General features: G+C 47.0%; 1 protein-coding gene across 2 annotated transcripts in view; it reads left to right on the forward strand.

Moving 5' to 3' along the window:
• Window positions 1-21,095, forward strand: part of LRRK2 (leucine rich repeat kinase 2) — a 2,266,429-nt gene that overhangs the window by 2,028,175 nt on the left and 217,159 nt on the right. The gene's annotated exons all lie outside the window — the stretch shown is intronic.

The following is a 21,095-nucleotide window of genomic DNA, read 5'->3' on the forward strand; positions in this document are numbered from 1 at the left end:
ACAGGCTTGCGCAGGCCACCCAGACTCTGCTTGTCCAGGGACTTGGGACCCACTGGTGTGGGTCTGGGTGCCAGCAGCGGGCCAGCCCACCAGTGCCCCCTCTGCAGCAGTCTCCAAAATTTCCTAGTCTGACCTTTCAGGGCCACCAGTTACCAGTGGGCGGCTGAATCAGCCATCTCCTCCCCCACTGGCACAACATCACGTCTGACAGGTGGGTTTTGCAGATAGTCCAAAGGGGCTACTCCCTCCCCATCAAGACTACCCCTCCCTTCATGCAACCAACATTCCATCGCATGTCGGAGGATCACTTGGCCATTCTGCTTCACGAAGTTGCGTCTCTCGAGGCCATGGGAGCTATTGAGCGAGTCACTGTCCCACTGCTTCCTGGTACCCAAGAAGGACAAAGGTCTGCGTCCTATCTTGGATCCCAGGAATGTCGACCGCTTCCTACGGAAGGAGAAGTTCAAAATGTTGACATTAGCTCAGAACCTGTCTGCCCTCGACCATGGAGACTGGATGGTAGCGTTGGACTTGCAGGATGCTTACTTTCACATCCCTGTTCTGCCTGCCCACCAGCGTTACCTACAATTCACAGTAGGCCACGAGCATTTTCAGTTCACAGTGCTTCCCTTTGGCCTTACTAGTGCCCCTCGGGTGTTCGTGAAAGTGATGGCAGTGGTCGCAGCTCTTCTGTGCAGGTCAGGGGTTCCAGTCTTCACCTATCTTGACAACAGGCTGTTGAAGGCGGGCTCGCCCCAAGTCTGTCGTCTCCCACTTCCAGTCTACGGCAGTCCTCCTGCACTCACTGGGGTTCACTATCAACGTGCTGAAGTGACACCTGATTCCCTCTCAGAAGCTCCTTTTCTTTTGGAGCAGTTCTGGATACAGCGCAGTTTTAGGGTTTTCCTCCCGAGCAGCGAGTCTGGGATATTCAGGCTATGACACATGTTTTAGCCTCTTCAGTGAGAATAACCTTGAGGCTGCTGGGCCTCATGGCCTCCTTCATCCTGTTGGTGGATCATGCCAGGTGGCATATGCAGTCTCTGCAGTAGGACCTGAAGTTCCAGTGGGCACAGAATCAGGGGAATCTTTCCGATTGCGTCCAGATCTTGGAGGGCACTGCACACCAATTGTAGTGGTAGCTTATGAACCAGGATTTGGCCAACAGCAGATCCCTCTCCCTTCCCCAACCAGAGTTCATAGTGGTGACAAATGCGTCCCTTCTGGGATGGGGTGGCCACATGGGAGAGGCCTCTGGTTTCTGGTGGAGTCCGGCTCCACATCATTCTTCTGGAGCTCCGTGCGATTCATCTGGCACTGGAGGCATTCCTTCCTTCTATCAAAGGAAGGGTAGTGCAGGTGTTCAAGGACAGCACCACTGCCATGTGGCACTGCAACAAACAGGGTGGGGTGTGGTTGTGGACTCTATGTCAAGAGGCTCTTTGCCTTTGGATGTGGCTGGAACATCAGGGCATGTCCCTGGTGGTTCAACACCTGGCAGGTTCCCTCAATGCTAGGTTGGACGAACTCAGCCGCTGGTGCTTGATGGATCACAAATGGCATCTTCACTCTGAGGTGCAAGGTCTCTTTCAGCAGTGGGGAGAGCCTTGGTTAGATCTGTTCACCACTGAAGAGAACGCGCAATGTCAACAGTTCTGTACGTTGGAATTTCCAAGGTGGCACTTGCTCGATGATGCTTTTCATCGCAAGTGGAATTGCGGTCTTCTATATACTTTTCCACCTTTACCACTTCTGCCCAGGGTGCTGAAGAACATCAAACGTGACCAGGCCCAAGTCATTCTTGTGCCTCAAGACTGGGCACGAAGAGTCTGGTATCACGAGATCTTGAACATGGCCATCGATCCTCTGATCAGACTGCCTCTGTGGGAGGATCTTCTGTCGCAGCAGCAGGGGACGGTCCTCCACCCGAACCTGTCCAGCCTCCACCTCCTTGCGTGGAGATTGAGAGGTACCAGTTGACAGCTTTTGACCTTCCTCCCGAAGTCTGTAATGCCATCTTGGCAGCCAGGCGTCCCTCCACTAAAACGGTATACGCCTGTAGATGGAACAAATTTGTGGAATGGTGCACAGCAAAGGCTGTGGATCCCCTTTCTACCCCTCTGTCAGAGGTTCTCCTCTTCATTCTATCTTTGGCCCAGAAGGGCTCTGCTCTGGGCACTCTTAAAGGCTATGTTTCGGCCATTTCTGCCTTTCTTCACCTTCCTGATCAGCCTTCTCTTTTCAAGTCCCCTATTGTAAATAGGTTTCTTAGGGGCATTACTCACCTGTTTCCTCCTGTTCCTTTCGTAATGCCCCAGTGGGACTTGAATCTGGTCTTAACTTGCCATATGTGTGCTCCTGTCAAGCTACTACATAACTATCCTCTCAATCTCTTGACCTTAAAGACTGCTTTTCTGGTTGCCATCACCTCTGCTCGCAGGGTGAGTGAGCGTCAGGCCTTTTCTTTTAAATCTCCTTTCCTTTCTGTCCATCCGAACAAGGTTGTCCTTCGAACTAGACCTTATTTTCTTCCCAAAGTGGTTAACTCTTCTACATAGGACAGACCATCGCTTTGCCCACCTTCTTCCCGCCCCCGCATCCTTCCAAGGAGGAGGAAAGACTGCACCGTCTGGATCCAAAATGTGCGTTATCCTTTTATTTGGATCACACAAAACAATTCCGGGTGGACGGTCAACCCTTTATTGGCTATGTGGGCGCCAAGAAAGGTCGCGCCATGCAAAAACGGACCGTCTCTTTATGGGTCGTTCTTTGCAATAAGATATGTTACTCTTTGGCAAACAAAGAGCCTCCAATAGGACTGCACGCCCATTCCACCTGGACGACGGCAGCCACTACTGCTTTGGGACGTGGAGTCCCCCATGATAATATCTGCCAGGGAGCCATGTGGGCATCTTTGCACACATTCACCAAACATTACTGCCTGGATAGTCAAGTCCGGAGAGATGGCTTCTTTGCTCATTCAGTTCTCCAGGACTTTCTGGTGTGAACTTAGTTTGCAGACTGCCATGATCTGCCATTGTCACTTCGTTTTCGTGAGGAGGAAGAAGAACAATTAAGCCCTTACGTCCCACCTGATCTCTGTTTACAGTCTACGAGAGATTCTCAACTCCTGGAAACAGACGGTCCCTTTAACAAGGACTGTGTACCCGATGACGTCATGACCCATGTGGGGAGATTACATGCTTCCCAGGAGGCGTAGTTCTCCGGCGCGGGGATATCTGAAACAAAGCCGGAAACCGAGGCGAGCGCGACCTGCGGAAGAGGACGCTTCGGAGATAACTCAGAAACCGGAGAAGAGCCACATCCCTACCTCCTGCCGAATCTGGGTCTATATGCCGGACCACCGGAGTCGGAAGTCGTGGATCCCGCAGGAACACCCCGGAACTGGAGATACTGACGCAAGAGGAATCAGAGGACAGAACCAGAGCGCCTCCCACCAGAGAGGGTGCCGGACCCATTCCGGCACTACTAGCACGCCAGCCGCGTACCTGGGGTGCATGGCTCCCAGAGGTACGTGCTAGGGTACGTGGGTGGTTTACCAAGACAGACCATTCCTAGAGACGTCCACTTTGAGGTAGGGGAGGGGGCCAATGTTCACTGGGAGGTCTTCACTAATGTGATTAAAACATTAGGATCCACTTCGTGACGGTACGGGTGCACTCCCCTCACCCCCTTCCCTAATATAGCACTATAGAGAGAGGACAAAACCCTAAAACGCTCTTTCTTTTCTTTATTTTGTTTTGGCCTCCTGAGTGTTACCTCGGCGCAAGTCAACTTCCCTGACGATAAGGAGAAGAAGAATCAAGCTTGAAAGACTGATAACCCTTAGGCCCCTGAAAGCGAAGGAACAGAGACTCAGACATTTTAGCTTGTTTAAGGACTTATCCAATAAATCCTCTCTAACCCCCTGAAACCTTCTCTGGCCTCTATGTGTATCACGACACAGACCCACCTCCGGAGTTGGTATTGCTGTGGTATCTATTCTAAGGTAAAGAATCTATAACTAATAGTCTTTTTCAGATGAACAAGTCACTTACCTTCGGTAACAATAGATCTGTAAGAGACATATATTAGTTATAGATTCCGTACCGCCCCACCCATCCTCCCCGTTCTGCGAACTGACTTCTAGATTAAGGGACTCCCTTTTCAGGGCCCTAGTTTTGTGCACTAGTGGTGAGTGTCTTGCGTGGCTCTGCGCTTCTGGCGTGGAATATCGTGTAAATAGTTGGCGTCCGCGCGCAGGGGCGGGATCTAAGTAGATACCGGAACATCATCCCGGTGATCACAACGCCAATGACGAACGTGGAGTCGACTGACGGCACCTACCGACACGCAGGGGTACTGCTGAGAAAACATTCACCGGATCCAGTCTGACGCCTGGGGGTAATTCTATGGTAAGGAATCTATAAATAATATATATCTCTTACAGATATATCATTACCAAATGTTAGTAACTTGTTCATTAAGGCTACTTTGGGAACAGTAGCCTGCTGGTAGGGGGGGTCACAGCAACCATGGGAGGGCTTAATGCCACAGGTGGCACCTCCCTGGCGCATGAGTCACTGGCTTGCATGTTTGATAAGTACTCTCCTAGGCCCCCAAATTCAAAGGATAGGCGTCACTCTACCAGCAAAATTTCATTTTCATTGACCCCCACAGCACATAGTAACAAGCATTTGCAATGCAATAGGTCTCGCATTTACAAGAGTTTTGTAAATGCAACACCTATTGCATTTCAAATGCTAGTTTCTGAAAATGCCCATGTAGCACTTTAACTTTAATGTCGGCTGAGCCCCTTTTTTTAAATGAGCCATGTCTAAAGAATGGGGCGTGGCCACCATTAAAGTGAAAATGCAGTATGGGGCGCTTTTACAAAAAAAAAAACCTTTGTCTGTCAAGTTGACAAACAAATGCTTTAATTTGTAATGGCACCCCATACAGCGCTTTCACTTTAATGGCGGCCACCCCGCCTCCTTTAGACTCTGCTCGTCTAAGGTAAGGGGCGCATCCGACATTAAAGTGTACGTGCGGTATGGGGCAATATATATTTTTTTAAAGAAATAGTAAAAAAAAAAAAACTTCAAGCAGCAGCGTTTGACGCTGCAAGTAAAGCAAAGGTACGGCTGCCACTATCAGCGTGGCGTGCGGTGCTATGTAAAAAAGAAAAAAAAACTTTTTGTGGGAATGTGCAGGAGAATACCATTAAACAAAGTAGTGCTCGGAGGCTGTAATTAAAGCCTACTGAGCAACAACACATCTAAAAGGGGGTGTCCTTATAGAAGGCTACAAATGAAGACAAGGCAGTACTAAGGAGAAACTACAAGCCTATTAGCCAATCAGAAGCTGCAGTTTACGAAGAACAATGGCATAAGCCAATGAAAAGTATGGGCGGAGAGTGGGTAGGGCTTCTAGTCCATACTCTAAAACAGCAGAGCAGCGCATGCGTTGCCCGGGCTCGACCTAAAAAGTACAGGCCACAGGATCTATGCATCGCTATCGTCGAGACAGAAAGAAGCAAGTTCCAGTCTACCACAATCATAAGAAAAAAGCATTGGCATAGCCAATTGGTCTTGCCTTTGCGACCTTATAAGTGTTTAGCCATGCAACAGTTGATGTTGTTGCACCAAGGATATTGTGCTGCATAACTAAATACTTATAAGGTCTCAAAGGCAAGACCTATTGGCTATGCCAATGCTTGTTAGAGTCTATTTTTGAGTACAGTATCGTGGATTTTTGTCGTTTGGTCTTGTGTTAAGTCTATATAAAAATACTTATTTTTATAATACAACCTGTGTGGTGTCCCTTTGTATCGTTGTCACTGTATTACTGTATGTGTTCACAAATGCTTTACACACTGCCTCTGAGATAAGCCTGCCTGCTCGTGCCAAGCTACCAAGGGGGTGAGCAGGAGTTATTTTAGGAGTGTAGCCCCTTACACTGACTAGACACAAGGGTCCCTGTTTGATCAAAGGTACCTACCCCTGCCAACTGGCGACCCCAAATCTAAAACCTAGAATATAGGGGAATTTTGTCAAACATTAGGAAGTTTTATACTGGGCCTTCAGGAGACAATGGCTTTCAGCGTCTGCTCTGCAATGCTTAGCTGTCAAAAACAGTAATAACCAACAGGTAAACCAAACATACATTTCTAATTGATGTAATTTAAAATATGGCACTTAAAGTTATCCTAATGTTTTCGTGGCCTTGGTGTGGGATCTCATGGTGATGTTTGCCCCCAATCGTCATCAAACTTTCCAGCACCAGTTGCATCTGGCTGCCCAGAGGGTCGCACCAGTGGTTGTCCTCTCTTTCTTATTTGCCAGCCTACTATGTATTCATTCCACTTTTGCCAATTCCCTGTGCGCCTCCATGGGACATATTTTATGGTGCATGCCACCTCGTGGGCTCATCAAGTAGTAATCCCATAACTTGAATTGTGTAAATTGTCAACAGTGTGGAGTTCGAAACAGACCAATAACCCACAAACCACGCATAAACCACAACATTCCCAGTTTTCATAAATGCGGCATTGCAGTCTGTGAAAATCTAGCTTGTTGCAATTAAACTGATTTATTTTACTGAAAAGTACTTCAAAATGCAATCGTGCATTTTACGTGACATCGCCAATTTGTGCAGTTAAAATCCGAAGAATTGGAATACGGCAGGTGGACTTTACAGGTGATACTGGCAAAATAACTAGCGTGTTTTTTTTAACAATTTGCTTTTTTTTTTTTTTATTGTGCCTAATTAACACTTAGATCAAAATGGATTTTTTTTTAAACAAATGATTACCGTGATCTCTCTCTTAAATATTCAAAAGTTTCTAACAGCCAGGACTTCAACCGCAGGTAGTTCCATTTTACGAGACCTAGCGCCTACTTCAAAAGTGTACAGTCCGGAGGTTGGCCTCCATGACCACTTGTTGGGTAGTAAATTACAACAACCAACAAGGTTCAGTGAGCACCTCAGGTCACTGGGTGAAGGAGCTACTGCGCCTGCTGCACCATAGATAGCTTGGCCCCTGAGCCGGACTGTGTTTGCTTCAAAGAGTGCACGTTCTTTGTCTTTAGTGAGCAACGAGCCAGCAAACAAAGTGGCGTTGTTGACTGCTGCAAAGTACTAAAAAGTTCTGCACATTCCCTCTATTATCCAAAACACATTTTGCATCGGTAATGACTATTCTTTCTCAGTCCATGTCACATTGAAAACATTACTTGAAGCTGTTGTGATCTACAGCCAAAGCCACTTGAAGCGAATGCCCGCCCTGGTTTGCACCGTGTTCTCTTACAACGCCACATCATTTTCTAATTTTTTGTGTGTAAATAATAAAACCATTCGGTCACTCTGGGATTAAACAGAAATATGTTCAAGACAGCTGCATGCTGTAAAAAAAAAAATGTCATGTAGCTGTGGACACACTTGCATCTGTTTAAATTAAGGGTTTGTGTCTAGAATGGCACCCAATTTTTCGGAAAGTAACCAGACATTGTGCTAAGGATTCTGCTGGCTTTAACAAGCATTGCATTTTTCATTTACGCCCCCTAGAGGATTGGCTCTAATTCCCCAGGGAGAATGAGTATACCTGGCTGCGCATCTCAAACTGCGCTGACGTGGCTCCTGCTCTGTGAGGCCTAAACAATGCGAAACAAAGATGTTCTTTCTACGCACTTCCCCCTTGCGCCGGGACAACGACAAATAGCAATTTGTACAAATTGTAGCCAAATGCTCAGGTCTGCAGGCCAGATGAGGCTGGGCCAAGAGCTGTGCTCGTGCAGCCAGGGTCAGAATGTGGAAAGCATTTGTTGGACTTTGTCAGATCAGCGCGAGCTGCTGAAAGCTCACTCTTCAGCGCGCTCCCATCTTGTCCTGATCAGATTTACGCCAGAATTTTAAGGGTGCTAATTAAACTTTGTTTCTTATGTTGCATTACGTACATTTTGAATGAAGAGTTGTCACAGAAGTTTTAATACATGTGTTGGGGAATTATAGCAATCAATAGAAAAGGTATATATAAGTAATATTTATTTTCACTTCTGTGCAGCAGGGGGAAGGAGGGGACCTGCACCATTCACTTGCGGGAGCAATAATTGCTACCATATGGCGGCGCTTGCTCCCGCAAGTAAATCGCCACACATTCACTCTTTGCCTTTGAAGGCAATGGAACGCGTGCACGTGTTTGGCTGAAAAGCCAAAGCGATTACTACAGGTCTCTTTAGCTTATGCAGCGCATGCGCGCTGCGTAGGCGAGACCTAAAAAGGAATCAATGGTATTGGAACCCCGGGCTAGCTTAGGGATGACTACTTTGTCTCCAAGGAGCTTGCGCTTGGACATTTTTCAGGGGCTCACTAATGGCACACACCATATAAAGTTAATAATAGTTAATAATACTCTCCTCTTTGCCCCAGGGCCTACAAGGAACTTGACAAATAATAAACCAGAAACCTTCGGAGCAGTGCTGCGCCACCACTAATGGAGCCGACAGCACCAGACTAACACAGTGTCAGGAATACGACCACTTACCGCCTACCCCTGTACTTTCAGCCACGCCTCCACCCACACTCACACCCACTCGCACGCAAAGCTGTAGAGAAGCTGAAGAAAATGAAGAAGTGGTGATATCACTAATGGTAACTTGATTAGGCTGTGCTGAACCAAACTGCTAGGGTTGAGAAACTTCCCTCGTTACCGCTGACCACTCTGGTGCCCAATGTCAATAACGATGTCAACCACTTAAATGCGCTTTACTTTCTTCAGTAGTTCAGCTGGTTGGTTGAGTGGCGGATGTCAATGGTAGAGCGTTGAAATCATGCACTACCCTGTTGATCTGATTTGATCTAATTAATTCAATTACTGATTGCCCAGTATGGATTTCTTCCTTGCAGCAAAGCTCAGCAGATGTAAACTGTGCTTGAACATATCTCAAACAGTCGAGCTCCCACTGAGCCAGTATAGTTGTCTTCTCGATATGGCATGGCCCTTCAGCCAACTGGCCCACTGCAGTACACCCTTACCCGCCCATCTCCATGAGCAGGTCGGGCAAAGTGGCAGTGGTCAGGCGGCATCGGCAGCAAAAATGGAAAGAGAGCAAAGGCTGCACCAGAGCTCAACACCTCCCCTTCCACTGTAGGAGTTGGACAGGCCCCAGAAAGCAGTACGAGCCGCCGCAAGGTGTGCCGGTGAGCCGAATTCTTTAATCCCTTGTACTTCAACTTCAACTTCAAAACGACTTTATTTCGATTCATAACGAATCATAAAAAGCACGTAGACATGAAATACATAATTAAGGGGTACAGTTACAACGGATTGCAGTCACTGTTAAAATAGAACAATTAAAATATTTACAAAATTTTAAAAAATGCAGAAATTTTTCAATAATTCCATCGGGTATTGTCAAAAACTGATAAGTTATCTATTTCCAGAACGTTTTTTAAGACGAAAAGCAGCTACCAAGAAGTTAGCGACACTAAACATAAATAGTGGTGAATCTAACTTTTTTAAGTAAAATAGGGCAGGCTTGATTTGGACGAACCCCTTGTTCTTAAGCAATGGAACAATATACTTTTTCCTGGGCAAATCATATATACCACAGAAGAACATAAAATGAGCAGTGTCCTGCAGAGAAAAACCATCACATTTGCAGGCCGCTAAGTCCTCTGGCTTGGCCCATGCCTTCGAGTCATTTAACAGCAAGTGAATCTGGTTAAATCTTAGTTTGGTTAATAACCAGCGATGTAATGGAATAGACACTACTGTTAAATAAGTTTCAATGGCCGGTGTAGTTTTGGAAATATAGTGCTCCCTCACAGTGGGTTTCACAAGCTCACAGCTCTCCCGCTCCATTTCTCTCACTTTAGAAAAAGTCACTTTGAACCATTCCAGGTCATTCTTAACGATGCAGTCTGGTTTATGGAAAAGATCTGGGCGGCCCAGGGAAGTTAGTGTTTTTTTAATATATGCTAGCCACGGGATATTTTTCATATTGTCCAGAAGTAGGCAGTCTCTCATAATTGTGTGGTTCAGAGTTAAGTTGGAGTTCAGCCATGTTTTTAACCACATCAAGATAGGGGATTGTTTGATGATGTCACTGATATACCCCTGGCCTAGTTCCATATGGACAGAAAAAGTGGCTGTAGATTGAGGTAATCCTAGTAGCATACGTAAGAATCTGTTTTCTTCCATCTGTATTGATTCTATATTTTTGGAATAACCCCAGATGGAAGCCCCGTATCTTACTACTGAGATTGATTTCGCTCTGTAGCGTGCCAGCATTGCTTCCGTGGGCTTACCTCCCAGACGTTTTGAGAAGCCGACAATGGCGGCTGCTGTTCTTTTCATGGCATTGGTTTTGACAGATATTTGAGGTGCCCACGTGCCCTTATCGTCGAGGTGCCCACGTGCCCTTATCGTCGCCCACGTGCCCTTATCCCTTGTAGTATTGAAGCTCTCTCAGCTAAACCATTAAGAAAGAGAAAAACCCAGGATGCCGTCTTTTCCTCATAGCTGCCTCAACCAGAGTGACGTGTAGGCATGGACGAGTGTGGCATCTTGGGGAGGGGCTCAAGCCAGTGTTCTCTCTAAGCAAGCCACACACAATAGGCAGCTTAGATGTGCCTGGATAGGCCATCGTAGGCAGGTTGGGAGGGTAGAGCTGGGCCCAGCCCTACTTACACTTGAATGGGATATGTCCTGACTCCCCACCAAGTGCTGCATAGTCACTGTAGTTAGTCTTGAGCCAGAACAGGGAAGGCAGGAAGCCTGGAGACTTCAAAGGAAACCTCTTGAAGGTTCTCCTCAACTTCAAAGGCACAACTGGGTATTTTACCTCAGACATGAACTCTTCAGTACACTTCTGGACCTGTGAATACTCTTTGTGGATCTAGCAGATCCTACGCATCTCCTCTGCTGGTCAGCACAACCCCAAGCAGAACTGATGCATCACCGCTGCTGTGTGGTTCAGAAACCTTCATAAAGAACCGCATCGCATCACAGATCGTCAACACTTTGGAATCACTACTGCACGGTGCATCCCCAGCGCAGGCCCTTTCATTCCTCGTTGGCAGCAGCCTCGGTGACAGAACACGCCTCGCAGCCTCGCAACTCTTCGGAACTACGCATCGCCTCAACTGTGCGATGCATCCTAAACGGTGGGCTTCCCATCGCAAGCCCTCGTTAACAGAATCGTCAATGACAAATCAGGGCCTCTCACTGCAGCCTTGCAGCATCTTGGAACCAAAGCATCACTTCAGCAGTGCGTCACATCTTTGATGCGCATCTTCGCAATTCTCAGTGAACCCGTATTTAAGGCACTTTGTTCAGCAGGCCTAACTATGTTTATGTAGTCGCACTGCGCTTCATTGTGATCAGCTCGAACTTGTGACTTTGTCCCTGTCCGGCACAACCAGATATCAACACATTGTCACTTTGTGCTTTTTGGCACTATTTTTTCAAAAATCTTTAAAATTGCACTACACTGGTTCTATTAATTGGATTCTATGTCATTTTGGTCTTGTTTTATTTATTAAAAGTTACTCTATTTTTCTAAATTTGGTGTGGGCCCCTTTTGTGGTGGGTTTTCATTGTTACTATTTCAAGTATTGCACAAATACTTTACAATTTGCCTCTGAGTTAAGCCTGACTGCTCTATGCCAAGCTATCCGAGGGTTGAGCACAGGTTAATTTTGTATTTGCTTCTGACTTCCCCTTTAGAAGAATTATGGTTGCTGCTTGAGAAGGCTTTCATCCCACCCTCCAACCAGTAACCCAATTTCTCACAGAAACCATCACCAACATGTAGTTCTAGACTAGCTAAATTAAGCTTGCCCTCAGGAGCCTGTAATCAAGGTACAGGAATACCAGCCGCGGCCGCTACAGGTAAGAGCAGTGGGGCTGGCTGGGGGTGGATTTCGAGAGATGACCACAATTGAAAATTAAATGAATAATTAATTTTCCCTCATGGTCGTCTCTCCAAATCCCCCCCAGCTGGCCCCTCCCCACCGTTCTTACCTGCAGTGGCCGTGGCTTTGGAATACATGCATCCTGACCTGTAAAGGTGTCCTGTGACTACTTCCATGAGATTTGTGAACACCTGGTCAGGTTGAAGTGCAGGGCGTTGAAGTGAAAATGTTCTGACCCCACCACAAAGTTGAGGTACCACATGTAGGTCTGCAGGACTGGCACATTGAAGTACTCATCTGGAAAATCCAGGGTCACCATCCAATACTTAAGGTACAAGGCCAACAGAATCTGGGCCAGTGTCAACATTTTGAAGTTATCTGTCCTGAGGAAGGCATTCAAGAGTTTATGGTCCAAGATCGGTCTCAGTGCCACATCAATCTTGTGGCCCAAGAAGTATCAGGAAAATCTCCCCATTCACGTATCAACCGTAGGCACCACTTCGATCACGCCCTTGATGAGCAACATGTAAAATTTCTGCAAAGGATAAAGGCATGATCTGAAAAATGTTTGCATAAAACCTGGTGGCACAGCAACTAACTAAGGAAGAGTGTAAGCAAATTGAGCAATCTGAAGGACACACAACGCCAAACCAGTCGCACAACAGTCAGCAAGACGATGTTGAATTGAATTCTGCGGAGGAGGTAGAGGACTGATGCACATGTTGGTGACTTCGTCTACGACCACCACCTCTTCAAATAGAGCCACAAAAGGATTGGGGGGGCTTTTGTACTGGCTGCAAGGATCGCCTCTGGTGGTAGGCAATGCTCCTTCAGTGTGCAGAGAATTTGTGACATTGAAGGTGGAACTGGCGATTGGGGGAAAGCAGCCTCAAAGGATGAGCCATAACTCTTTTGTCCGTGATGTCCTGTAGAGCGCAATCGGCTTTCTCACCAAACAGCATGCCCACATTAAAGGGCATATCCATTAAAGAAGCTTGAATGGCCCCAGAAAACTCGGTTGTGCACATCAAAGCATGACATCAGATTACACCATTGCCTGGGCAACACACACTGTAATGTTCAGGCCGTACCTCAATATATTTCCTCTTGTCCTGGTCATCTTGAACAGCGTGGGTTGAAAAGGTTCTGGAAGTCCTTCGATAGGGTGGGCAGAATTTTACTTGCCATGCTCCAAAGGACCTGGTTATAGCAACCCAGGAGGTACAAAGGATTTATGGACTGAAGTGCCAGGATACCCGTAGAGAATACTTTCTTGCCTACAAAGTCAACCATTTTGGAGTCTGTCTCCAGTGGTGTAGTTCGAAATGCATCATGATTGATAATAATAGTGCAGGCTTTAACAGTGAGACTCTCTGGAGTCGCCAGGTTCAGGCTTATGTTGCTTAGCAATGGAGTGACTTACTGGGGACGACTTTGAACACGATTGGCGGGAGCCTTTACCTGGAGACATAGTGCATCACCTTGTGCTTGTTCCTTGAGCTGCCCACGGACCTTACCGCACCCGCTTCGCGGGTGCCGCTTCGCCGGACTGTGAGTGGGGCTGGACACTGGACCTTGCAGGGAGTCGAGGAGCGGAGAAATCGGGCTGAGGGCTGCAGCGGGGCTGCGAGCGTTGCAGGGACTCCATTACCCAGGAGTCCCTGCGTGACCGAGTGAGAGCTTCCGGTCCGCTCTCCCTGTTGGCCCGCCCACCGCCCACTAGGAGGCTTTTTAAAAAAAAACCTGCCCCTGTTGTTACTGTGGGACGACTTTGAACGCGCTTGGCGGGAGCCTTTACCTGGAGACATAGTGCATCACCTTGTGCTTGTTCCTTGAGCTGCCCACGGACCTCGCCGGTCTGTGAGTGGGGCTGGACACTGGACCTTGCAGGGCGTCGAGGAGCGGAGAAATCGGGCTGAGGGCTGCAGCGGGGCTGCGAGCGTTGCAGGGACTCCATGACCCAGGAGTCCCTGCGTGACCGAGTGAGAGCTTCCGGTCCGCTCTCCCTGTTGGCCCGCCTACCGCCCATAACGCTCACTATATCTAAGACCCATTCTCCCGCAGCGCGGGACGCAGCTCGGGGCGAAGACCGGGCTAAGAGCGGGCCGTTTGAGGCCGTTCGAGGACTGAGAGGCCTGACCTGGCCCACCCCCCTTGCTTGTTTGTTAGCCTGTTATCTTGTCCATTTTTCCTAATCACTATGTGTACACGGGGTAGTCGTAGCAAAACTGCAAAGGGGACGAACAAGCCCAGTGGGACTCTTGATGATTTCCTTACCAACACCAATATGGCCATTGATGTGGAAATCAGCAAAATGCAACATAGAGTGTCCTTGGAACTAGAAGCAGCACGAAGACTTTCCCTGAACCTAGTATCCTCAAAAAAATCATCCTTAGGGGAAATTGCCTCTGCCTTAACCCCGGAGCGCCTGTCTGGCCCTCGATCATTGTTAACACAGGCGGATATCCATTATGTTCCATCCATACCATCACCCGAGCCCCTCCTTATTCCATCATTGACACCACCAAAGCCCACTCAAGTGTCGGTACCTTACGTCCCTGGGTTAGGCATGGTCCTTACCAACAAATTTGAGCCGCCAAAGCAGGCAGCAAGCATAAAACAAAAAGATGTTACTCACAAAAGGAAATGCCTTGCCAGATCAGCCTATGCACGTAAAAAGGCCAAAATTGCGAGGTCACAATTCTTTAATAATCGTCGACCCCTGGTCTCAAATGGGGTAGGCAAAGAGGTCCCTGAAGTTAGTACCTGTTTACTGGGAGAGGAATTTGGCTCTGGCTTAACCAGCGCTGTGTTAGACTTAACAACGGGGGATTCCCTTGCTAACATCGCTGAGAGGTCTACTGAGGGTAGGTTGAGCAACCCTGGGAAGGATCTGGGGGGTGATGAAGAATTTCTTAAAATTGTCTGGGTTACCTTAAAACAGCTCTTAACTCCCTTGGAACTTAGACTTTCTCGTATTGAAAACAGCTTATTAGAAATGGACAAGACTATAGTTACTCTAGCTAGTCTTAGTCTAAAACAAATGGAAGATAGGATTACCAAGGGCGATGATTGCACCCCACAGGCCCCTGTGCTAAAACCCCCGGCCTTGCCCTCCCTCAAACCTAAACCCATACCTAAACCCCGGACAAAAGTTTGTAATCCCACAGCCACCATCCCACGAACAGCAGCCCCAACCGCCCGCCCCCCACAAGGCATAGCACCATCCAATCAGAGGACTCAAGCTGTACCCCAACAGCCTTATCAGCCAGCGACCACGTGTATACCTCCCCAGCAACCTAGCCGTTCGAATTTTCGTGGGGGTTTTATCGATCTACCACCAGAAGCTAGGCCTTACGTCATTGTATTAGCTGGCGTGCCTTCCCCGGATTTACAAACTCAAGAGACCCATTGGTCGCTAAAAAACAAGGTCATTCACTGGCTTAATGGAAATAGACAGCTCCCAAACCATCTAAAAAGCAAGATACTAATGGTACGTAGGGTACCATGGGTAGGTTCCACACGTAAGTCTATTGCTGGTGACTGCATAGTAGTCTCCTTTGCGGATCCCCATACAGCCCAACATCTTTGTTCCTGAAATACACAAGGAGACAACTCAACTATTCTTGTCAGACCCCTTACATTTTTTTTATCCCCCACGGCAGAATGTCGACATTGAGGGGAACTGGTCAATTGTCCAAAACATCAGACGAAATGGACGAAGGGATGGCTGGCTAGGACAAAACACCTGGTGCCAAGGGGCTCCTACTTCGAATATGTTTGGTTGTCTGGATGAGGTCGATTGACTTGGGGGGATTGATGTTTCAGTGTATACCATCGAACCTAATCCCATTCAGGTGACTCCCCCCCTTACCCCCTTAGTAGCTCGAGTAGACAGTTCTGCTTTCTCCGATGGCCCAAGCCCAGTCCCTGGTCACGTTACTAGATCTACTGAGATCAGGGCGGCTGACTTGGGCTTTTCGGAGACTATTCCAGCTGGTAGTTTAGCAGGAACAATCAGGGTGGCTTCCTGGAACATTGCAGGGCTAAGGGGTCGCCTGGATAACGATGATTGGGCCGATTTTATCGACATGTATGATATCGTCGTTTTTCAGGAAACTTGGGCAATTGGTCCTCTATTTAGAGCAGGCTTCCTAAATTATTATAAGCCCGCCATACAGGGCCCTAAGGGTAGGGCCTCTGGCGGTCTTGTGATATGGATCAGAAACACCCTGGGATTCCAAGCTAAGGAAATCTTGGTTGAGAATGCTGATCTTCTATGTATCAGCCTGAAAAAGGGTAACAATACGGATATTCTCTTAATTAACATCTACGCCCGAGGTTGTCATGGTGGTCGTAAGCAACCGGTCCTGAACGATCTAGATAGCCTCCTGAAGAAGTTTAGTGGGGACCGTTTTACTCTAGTAGCAGGCGACCTGAACTGTTCCTATGAACCCATCCTTAGTTTGGTTGAAGATGTGGGAATTGAGGAAGATACTGCTTGGAATATCCCCCCGTTAACCATAAGTAAGGGTGTTAGGGGAACTGAGGCGGCCCTCCACTGGTTGGGACTTTGTCTGGAGTGGGGGTTTCGGGCAGTGAACGGCCGTACTCTGTCTGATAAATCCGGGAAACCAACTTTTGACAATGGGACCAGTGAGAGTCGTATCGATTATATACTGGTCAAAATAGAATTCTGGTCACATGTACTAGATATGGAGGTAGAGCCTAGGCCAGAGAGTGACCACAATCCCCTCTTCCTGGGTCTTAAGGCTCCCGGACTGTGCACCGGTCCTATGGTAACAACTTGCCCAACGTCCGACATAATATTGTGTAATAATAGAAGACGGGTTAAATGGCCCAGGGTCATAGCTGACCCAGAGCTCACCCATGAAATAGAGGAGCTGGTCTTAGCAACAAGGGGTAAGATGATAGACTCATCCCCCCTCAGTGAGGCCGACTCCCTAATCATTAATCTACATGAGAAGTGCTTTACGGAACTTAAAAGCCTGCTCACTAAGCCATCAAAAAATAAGGTAGTCAAAGCCCACAAAAGATGGTATAATAAGAGCTGTAGGGAAGCCCACAGCAAACTAATAGCAGCTGTTAAATCGAGGCTCTCCCATGACATCAAGAATGCTAGACAGTTCTATAAGCAGGCTCTTTGGGTAGCCAAGAGGGACTGGGATGACTCTTATTGGGCAGATCTACTTATGGCGTGCAAGTCATCTAACCAAGTGAAATTTTGGGAGACTGTTAGGTGGGGTAGGGATCCGGACTCCCAAATACCGGTTAACCACGTCTCTGCTCTTGACTGGGTGGAATTCTTTACAGCCCAATTTAAAGATACCAGCGCCGAGTCCAAACTGGTAATTAAGCCTGTACTGGGGGTTCAGCCCACTAACCCTGGGGCCCCACTTATTTTTTCCGCCTCAGATACGGCACATGCCCTCGGCTCCGTCCAGTCAGGAAAAGCCCCGGGCCTAGATGCCATCCCTGCAGATCTTTTCAAATTGAACCTTGATCTATGGGTCCCATACATCACCCTATTGGCAAATGTTATCTTAGCAGGGGCAAGGATCCCACAATCCTGGAAAGGGGCTGAGATCTTGCCAATATATAAAAAAGGGGATCGATCATTGCCAAACAACTATCGCCCCATAAGCTTGATCGGTTCACTTCAAAAAATAGTATCAAGAATGGTTCTTGCAAGAATTCAGGGATGGATAGAACAGAATAATATACTTTCCCCCATGCAGGCTGGGTTTAGATTGGGCACCAGTACTATAGACCAGGTGTTCAGACTCACCATGCTCTATTGGAAGGTGGTCTTCTTGGGTGGAGGGGTTATCTATGCCGCATTCGTAGATCTTAAGTCGGCTTTTGATCTAGTTCCAAGGGTGAAACTTTGGGAAGCATTAAGACGCATGGGCTTTCCTGTCGATCTCTTTGAATTAGTCATGAGATTGCATGAGGATAATTTCGCCCGAGTGAGGTGGGGTAAGCAGGGTCAGGTGACCAACAGCTTCCCGGTCCAACGAGGGGTGCGCCAGGGTTGCGTGTTGGCTCCTACCCTGTTTCTCCTCTTCATAAACCAGGTTGTCGAATATTTCACCAACACGCAGACTGATGCACCATCTCTGGGCGGGTCAAAGTATCCAATGCTAATCTTTGCCGACGACACCCTGCTCCTTTCTAAAACTCGGAGCGGGTTGCAGACAGCCCTGAACAGGTTTGCAGAGTTCTGTAAGAAAAACGACTTGCAGATCAACGTAGACAAAACCAAATTTATGGTCTTTAGCAATAAAACCCCAGTCAAAAGCTCTGTTAGTCTGAATGGTGTTCCAATTGATCAGGTCAAGGTTATGACGTATTTGGGTGTGACCCTTGATTACCAACTCAGCTGGAAACCCCAACTGGAGGCACTAAATCTAAAATGTGTTCGCCTCACGGGTTGCCTATTGCTTGAACAGAGGAAATCCTTGACAAAACACATTACTCCAGCACTAAAGATATATGAGGTCAAGGTTAATGCAGCTACTCTCTACGGAGCAGACATATGGGGCTACAAGGATTTGTCAGTTTTGAATACAGCCCAGAATAGGTTCCTGAGGAACTTGGTGGGGCTTCCTCAATCCACTCCCATTAAACCCTTGTTATTAGACCTAGGATGCAGACCTTTAGATCAGATGGCACAGTTTCGTTTAGTGGCACTGTGGCGACGGTTATGGACGACTCCAGAGCTTAGCCTCTTTGCCCGTGAGTTGAATGAGGTTAAATCTTTGTGGGATGCCCACAGAATCCCCTGGCTCAGGGAAGTCAAACATGTTTTGTATGCAATGGGCCTACCTGAGCTGTGGCTAAATCCCGGGTGTTCCAGTTTCCCCCCAAAACAAGATTTTAAAGATCTATTCTGGGCCTTGATAAAATCTACTGAGGTTATCCACTCTTCGGATACGAACCTAACGGGGCTTTTTTTAATACACAAATTGACACCCTCCCTTGAGCCCTATTGGGACTTGATATGCAAAACCCAGGATCGGAAACTGTACCATCAGTTTCGTGTAGGCACACTCCCCATTAATTCCTTTACTACAAAGTGGGCAAAGAATGTAAGTAATAAATGTCCCTGGTGTCCGGATCATGTAGAAAGTATTGGCCATTTGTTCTTTGCCTGCCCAGTTTACCGAGCCCCACGACTCAAATGGTTGAAACCTTTATGCAGAAGCCTGGATTGTGGGGGATATCTTGAAGCTCTGCTGAAGTTTCGTAACATTAGATCTGAACTTTTTGTGATCTGTGTGGCTAAATTCCTGGGTTGGGCGTGGTTGATCCGTCTTAAGAAACTGAATTCCTATCAATTAATTGTTACAACATGAAGCCCAATTAACTGTTATGACATGAAGCACATATTGTATGTTTACAACTTTTTATATATTATATGAGATGTCTGTAGTTTTTTTAACATATTTTTATGTATTGTATGCTGTCTTTTATGAATTTTATTTCGAAATAAAGACATAATGAACTGACTTACTGGCAGGGCTGAGCAAAGTCTGCATAAGTCCACCTCGAGGGTCTCGGACAGTTCATCTCTGGATCCAATAATTTACTAGCGGTTCGTTCTAGAATCTGTAGCCACTGGAGTTTGACTCTGCTGCAGAACTAACCTGCAAGTTGGTTGAAGCCAGGCCCGGCCCGTGGCTAAAAAGGTTTTTGAGGTCTGTTCCCTGAAGGTGATTCCACTTGTGGAATGCCATTTGGGGGCCCCAAAGGATGAGTAGGGTCTGAAAGTGCGCTTGAGGTATCCGGAACCATTTTAAAAAGTTGCCACGAAGCCTCCTTGAAGGCTACAATTTGCAGCAAAGTATGATGGCCTGACAAATTCGAAGTGCTTCAGCTCCAGGACTGGAACTTGGTCTAAAACAGATGATGACACTGGGTTTGACTTTTGACTTTGTTTTGGACTTACCTGAAGATGGAGAGCTAGAATGGTACTGGGAACTACCCCTCGACTAGGAATAGTGTCAGCCCTGCCTCTTAGATTCTGCGAATCAGGCTTATTGCTCCCTGGTGGCCTTTGGATGCATCAGAGAGTATTTATCTTTGGAGATGGAATTGTGTTTTGTTCCAAGAACTAGACCCAGTGAGGGTATCAGGGCGCTTTACAAATGTGACATAAAAAAAAGTGAGAACTAGGAACCTAGATACGAGTAGCTAATAGTAGAACGTAAATGTTGTCAGTACTTGTTGTAGGTACGGAGGTATTCAGGAGTGTGTTAGCCATTCTCACTTAGAGTTCAGTTCAGATCCTGGTAGGTGATCTGAGTCTGGTTGGTACCTAACTCGCTCCAGAACTGGGATCATGGGAGAGTTGTGTTCATTAAAAGTAGATTGACTTCTTTTTTGAAGGAGATGTTTGAAGGGTTCATTTTGATTGCTGGGAGAAGGGCGTTCCAGATCCTAGGTGCTAGGCCGGAGAAGGTGCAGTTGTAGGTTTTCTTTTTCTGAACTTTTTGAGGTTTCAATAGCACGGTGCTGGTGCTTCTCATAGTTCTGCTACCACCTGATAATTCCAGTCTATTGACTAGATAGTTTGGTATGTTGAAGTGCAGGCTTTGCAGAATCTACTGTTATCTGCTGTGTATCAACCACAAAGAACTTTACCAAAGGTAAGTAACTTGTTCGTTTACACCGACCCCAAGAGGCCCTGTCAGTGGTAGTCCCCATAAATGTTGCCACTCATTTGTCATAGGCAATATTAAAACCACTGTTCTTCACATCTCTTCACCCTTTCAGGGTTTAGGGGAGACGGCATATATTAAGCTCTTGCAGCTAGGCATCTGTGTGAGAATGTGTAAATAATTCTATTATTCTATTAAAAGAGGCATCCATGTTTATAGTCTCAAGTTTTTGTAGCCGTTCTAACAACTCAAGGTCACGAGGCAGTCTCATCACTGGGCAGTGTACATCGTCACTCTCCTGAACTCAAAGGAAAATCAATAGCCACATAACATTGTAGATGCTTTTCATTTGTACGCCTTACGTTTACTGTATTAAACGGTTTGAGAATTTGATAATGAGGTGTGCCTACACGGTTTTAGACCCGACAAGGCCTTTTCATTGATAATGGTATTGCTTTGCTAGATGTACACCAGAACAACGATACCGGGTGATGA

This window comes from Lissotriton helveticus, chromosome 1_1 (genome assembly GCF_964261635.1).
Source record: "Lissotriton helveticus chromosome 1_1, aLisHel1.1, whole genome shotgun sequence".
Lineage (NCBI taxonomy): Eukaryota > Metazoa > Chordata > Amphibia > Caudata > Salamandridae > Lissotriton > Lissotriton helveticus.